Source organism: Schistocerca americana, chromosome 1 (genome assembly GCF_021461395.2).
Source record: "Schistocerca americana isolate TAMUIC-IGC-003095 chromosome 1, iqSchAmer2.1, whole genome shotgun sequence".
Classification (NCBI taxonomy): domain Eukaryota; kingdom Metazoa; phylum Arthropoda; class Insecta; order Orthoptera; family Acrididae; genus Schistocerca; species Schistocerca americana.
In genome coordinates, this window is record NC_060119.1 from 822,966,826 (window position 1) to 822,972,728 (window position 5,903).

The window sequence follows — 5,903 nt, forward strand, 5'->3', positions numbered from 1 at the left end:
GGCAATGACGCTGAAAGCACAGTGAGATACATAAGCCAAAAGACAGAATAGGGTGAAAGTCTAGCGCAGTAACGGGATGTAAGCCGCCTCATCTCATTTGCACACATGATAGAGCAGTCCCTGCAAGACTGTTTACAGTACAAGATATAATTCTTATTTCAAGTATCTATATTCTGAAGATGCTGTTTCTTTATACGATAGGTGACCAGTTCTTCGTCCTCTGATATGTATAACTAACTTGACAGATAGCAACTTGAAGAGACGAAATGAAAGAGCGAGTCCGAGACAGGAGAACGTGTAAGACCAAAGTAAGTAGTAAAAAAGCTGCCTATGGAACAACTACACGTACAAGACCAAAAAAACCTCCAAGTAGAGGAGACTCAGATTGCTAGCATCTCAATATCTCAAGTATTTGATACTTTTTATAGTGAAATAAGCAAACGTATCTCACATCCTTCAAAGTACGTTGCACTCAGCACTTGCTGAAATACAAGGTTTGATAGTGCCCCTGTAGAGGGTCATTCCAAGACCATGAACAATGTAATTTCTGACGGTGTATTCAGAAGTCTCAATAAAATTTCGATTTTGAATTCTTTAACGATCTGAAGTGCTGTTGGACTGCACAGAAACTGACTTATGAGAAAGCTTGATGCCATTTTCCATGTTTTCACGACTTTTAAGAAATCGAACTGTAGGATAATGTTTAACCAGTATGTGTTCATTGTACGTCACAATATTATTCCTAGGTTTTCCAGAAAGTCTAGAAAACCTGGCAAAAGAATGAAAAAATTAATCTGTACGATTATTGTCAGCAGAGAAAACGTTAATCCTTTCAGACCCTTTGGCTACAGTTGTGTACATTAACTTTTACAGTCTGTTAGCTGCAAGAAAAGTATTTCTTCCCTAAGCGAACCTGAGCTACACACTTACCTTTTCATCACGCGCAAATGCTGCCAACCGCTGGGCATCACTATAAAAATATCTGCAAGTCAATGTAGCAGTGCGCAGCATCTCGTGACCATCAGAATACATGGTTCGCTATATTCCCGTGTATAATTGAATATTGTTGTTGTTATTTTATATGGAAATCATTTAATGATCATTTTACTACTTATTACAATAGAGAATATTTCATAATTAGTTATTTTGGTCCTTAAAGTGAAGCCAAGTGAACAAAGTACGTTTTGGAAACGGGTACATATTTTTGTATAAATCTTGCTCCTAAAATCATTAAAAAACCACCTAAGACCACTACCACATAAAGAAAAATTTTTCTTCCTCCAGAAAAATTTCGAGTCTGAAAGGGTTAAACAAGAAAGATGACTACCCAAATAGCCTTAAACAGGTTAATATGTCGTTGACAAATGTCACCACGTTTTCAAGGTTACTCTAAATACACACTGCACAGCACAATTAAAGGACCATTGTTTTGAAACCCCATAAATGACTCCCATTGCGACGCAGCAGTTTGAAGTTCATGCCGGAAGAGGGCGCGAAACACGATGGCTGATAAGCAGAGACACGCTTTGCTGTTACGGATCACGTTTAAATTTTTTCGGATGGTTTTGAACGTTCTCAGTGCTTCCCCCGTGTATCTCAGAGCACAACTGCGGTCGCGCCACATTCCAAAGGGGTCAGGTAACGCACATTGGGGCTGCAGCCGCGGGACGTCTTCAGCGAAGGGTTAAATAATCCGTGGGGTGCCAGCAGTGTCGAGTGGTGTCAATAACATCGAACTGTTGCTCATCGCACAGCGAACTATTGTTTTCAGCAGCGAAATGTGTGAGAATCAACGCCCCAAGCGAGTGATTGCTTCCTTTTTTGATGAGCTTTATGCAACCATCTTAGGCCTTTTCATGTCAGTTCTGAGCGGCCATGTGTTTGAAATCTTTCTCTCGTCCATCCATAAGAGAACAGCGTGATTTCAACACACGGCGTCGCAGTTCTGACCTCCATGGCAGAGGCGTCAAGAGAAGGAGGGAGGAGGGGGTAACGATCTTATCAATTTGTGACATATCCACGGTGGCAGAATTATGATGAAATTTGGTGTTAATGTGACGTCATTACACCTCACATGAACTTCTGAACTCTGGCCTTTTTTTTACGTATGTGTCGACACTTTTCTACCTGAAGTGTCCCGAGTTCGAGGATGACGTCGTAGTGCACCACAATTTTCCACTATTACAGAGGAAAGTTTCAGGCATATTTGAGCCGAATTTTAAATTTCTGCGTCGCAATGGGACCCTTTAATTGTGCTGCGCAATGTATTTTGTTGCTGTAAATGTCTGTTTCAAGCTTAAATTTAATTTGTGAAGTCCCACTTTATACCATTTCGCAAAAATGTTACCTGATTTATAAAATATTGTTATTTCAGCAGCAAACTCACGCAACAGTCACTCGCAACTACAATATGTAGATGTTCGGTGGTGAGAAGCAACACCGATAATGCTGTATGACTATCGTATTATTTTGAATAATTTTACTGGTGTGTTAGAAATATTTAAAATCTGTTTAAATTATTCACTGGACCTTAGTTAGATCAAAATGAAAAATAATTCGGCGCAAAACCTTAATACTCTTTTCATATGCGAAGGGGAATTCAGTTTAGTCTGTGAGCTCGGGTATCGGCTGGTATATCTAAATTGAAATGTGGCACTGCAGTGCATATGGACGGGCTGAAATTGCGAACTGTCCTCTCTGATAAATGGAACGTGGCAGGCGGTGCGAGTAGTAGGAACGGGCCGCTATCGTGCACACTCCACACAAGTGTGGAGAAAATGCAGGCCGTTCCCGTCTAATCACGTACCCTGGGAAACCGCACTAGCTAACATTAAAAGGAGACATTATTTTTGAAGATTACACACACGCTTCTCTTTACGTGTCACGCTGTCTTTCTCTCTTGCATCTATTGTATACTTTGACTAAAATGCGATTAAGCGTTGTTACTAAATCCATAGTTGCTATCCTTCACTATTTTTCGTAGGTTTAACGGCCATATAGACTTCATGATAATGAGTTCTAAAATAGTAACATCTATGTTTAATAATCCTTGACTTTACCGGTGCATGTTTTGCAGTGAACACATCGGTAGGTGATTATCTGAAACACAGCATACTGAAAAACCTATAGTTTTATGCAAAAATATTAATTTATTTGCTGCCACGTTGTTCTTATGCCTGATTATATACGGAATAATTATGAAATCTTAACATATTAGAGTTTACTGAATGGTAAATGCTGCTCATATCTTAAACGCTGGGTGCCAATTACATATCGAAAGTTATTTGGTACTACTTCGGTACTGTAAACAATTCCCATTCCTTATTGTTTCAAGGTTCCATATGTAGCCCAAGTTAAAATGCACGCATATTTTTAGAACTACTTCAAAATTTTAAAGAGGCCTGTTTCGACTGTTTATTTTACTGTAGCGAAAGTAACATAATATTACACACATTTACTTGCAACTCTCAGTAATCCATATCCGACTTAAAATATTAATAAGCCAGTTCATACTTTATTCAAAAGAGTTAGCAACATTCGTTTGTAAGATTTTATATAAATAGTGAAATATTTAAGTTAACATAAATATCAACTTTGGTTAAAATCAAGCTCATTTCTATAATCAGGAATTAATAGTTTATTTGTTAGGTGGAAATTTTTAGTGCCCTTGATATTTATTAAATTCTGAATATCAGTATCTTCTGTGAAATGAATATTATTTGGCAAAAAGATACTCGTGCTCATAAATTAAGGATAATGCTGATACATGGTGAAACAACGCTCTGGTGGGCGGTTTGAAGGTTTAAATCACCTCAGGGTGTGATCATGCGGTGCATTTGACCTGCGGTCGTCGCACGGTGGCGCTGGCAACAGTCCACATACGCAGAGGCGTGTTGGTGCATGTCAGAGTACAGTGCAGCGAGTAAGTGTGCAGACGTTTCCAGACGTGCTAGTGGTGACTGTGTGTTGAAAATGGCTCAAGGAACACATATTGAGTGGTAGAATACTTGGGCGACTGGAGGCTGGTCAAACACAGCAGGTCGTAGCACGGGCCCTCTCTGTGCCACAAAGTGTGATCTCAAGATTATGGTAAAGATTCCAGCAGACAGGAAACGTGTCCAGGCGCTACAGTACGGGACGTCCACGGTGTACAACACCACAATAAGACCGATATCTCACCATCAGTGACCGCAGGCGGCCACGGAGTACTGCAGGTAGCCTTCCTCGGGACCTTACCGCAGCCACTGGAACAGTAAGTTGTCTCCAGACACCCAGTCTACAGACGACTGAACAGACATGGTTTATTCACCCAGAGACCTGCAAGGTGCATTCCACTGACCCCTGGTCACAGTAGAGCCTGTAAAGCCTGGTGTCAAGAACACAGTACATGGTCATTGGAACAGTGGTCCCATGTTATGTTCACGGACGAGTCCAAGTATAGTCTGAACAGTGATTCTCGCCGGGTTTTCATCTGGCGTGAATCAGGAACCAAATACCAACCCCTTAATGTTCTTGAAAGGGACCTGTATGGAGGTCGTGGTTTGATGTTGTGGGGTGGGATTATGATTGGTGCACGTACACCACTGCATGTCTTTGACAGAGAAACTGTAACAGGCCAGGTTTATCGGGACGTCATTTTGCACCAGTATGGGTGCAGTGAGACACACCTTCCTCCTGATGGATGATAACCCACGGCCACACCGAGCTGCCATCGTGGAGGTGTACCTTGAAACAGAAGACATCAGGCGAATGGAGGGGCCTGCCTGTTCTCCAGACCTAAACCCCATCAAGCACGTCTGTGATGCTCTCGGCCGACGTATCGCTGCACGTGTTCAGACCCCTACGACAGTCCAGGAGCTCCGACAGGCACTGGTGTAAGAGTGGGAGGCTATACCCCAGCAGCTGCTCGACTACAAGATCCAGAGTATGCCACCCCGTTGTGCGGCCTTTGTACGTGTGCATGGTGATCATATTCCATATTGATGTCGGGATACATGCGCAGGAAACAGTGGCGTTTTGTAGCACTTGTGTTTCAGGATGGTTTTCTCAACTTATCACCAATACCGTGGACTTACAGATCTGTGTCGTGTGTGTTCCCTATGTGCCTATGCTAGTAGCGCCAGTTTTGTGTAGTACCACGTTGTGGGACACCACATTCTGCAATTATGCCTCATTTATGAGTATGAGTGTAGCTACACCATAGTGTCAACATATCATCTAACGTAAAATCATTTCTCTTGGACAACACCTGTTCCATTAACTAATTTTCGTTTAGAAATTGGTAGCCTCTAAAACAACTAGTTTAAAGGGTAGCTGCATGAGAGGGACTAAAAACATTTATCTTCAGTTAAAAAAAAAGCACTCCGTCTTCAGGCCACAAGTCGCCCATCGGGACCATCCGACCGCCGTATCATCCTCACTTGAGGATGTGGATAGGAGGGGCGTGTAGTCAGCACACTGCTCTCCCGGTCGTTATGATGGTTTTCTTTGACCGGAGCCGCTACTATTCGGTCGAGTAGCTCCTCAGTTGGCATCACGAGGCTGAGTGCACCCCGAAAAATGGCAACAGCGCATGGCGGCTGGATGGTCACCCATCCAAGTGCCGGCCACGCCCGACAGCGTTTAACTTCGGTGATCTCACGGGAACCGGTGTATCCACTGCGGCAAGGCCGTTGCCTTATCTTCAGTAACGTTAACACTAATTACGTGTACATATATTGAAAACTGACTGCATCCACACCATTTCGACAAAAGAATAGTTCAGAGTCTGTGGAACACGTAACTAACTTACCAACTATTTTAACTGCTTGATTTCTTTGTACACGAGATAGATCAAAGGTTCTAAAGCGAATATCCCATATTGAAGGTATATTTGTCATGTCTGTCTAAGCAAATTCTCCATT

At 42.2% G+C, this 5,903-nt stretch overlaps 1 pseudogene; it reads right to left on the reverse strand.

Moving 5' to 3' along the window:
• Nucleotides 1-5,560: 5,560 nt before the first annotated feature.
• Nucleotides 5,561-5,677, reverse strand: LOC124556302 (annotated as a pseudogene).
• Between the last annotated feature and the right edge of the window lie 226 nt (nt 5,678-5,903).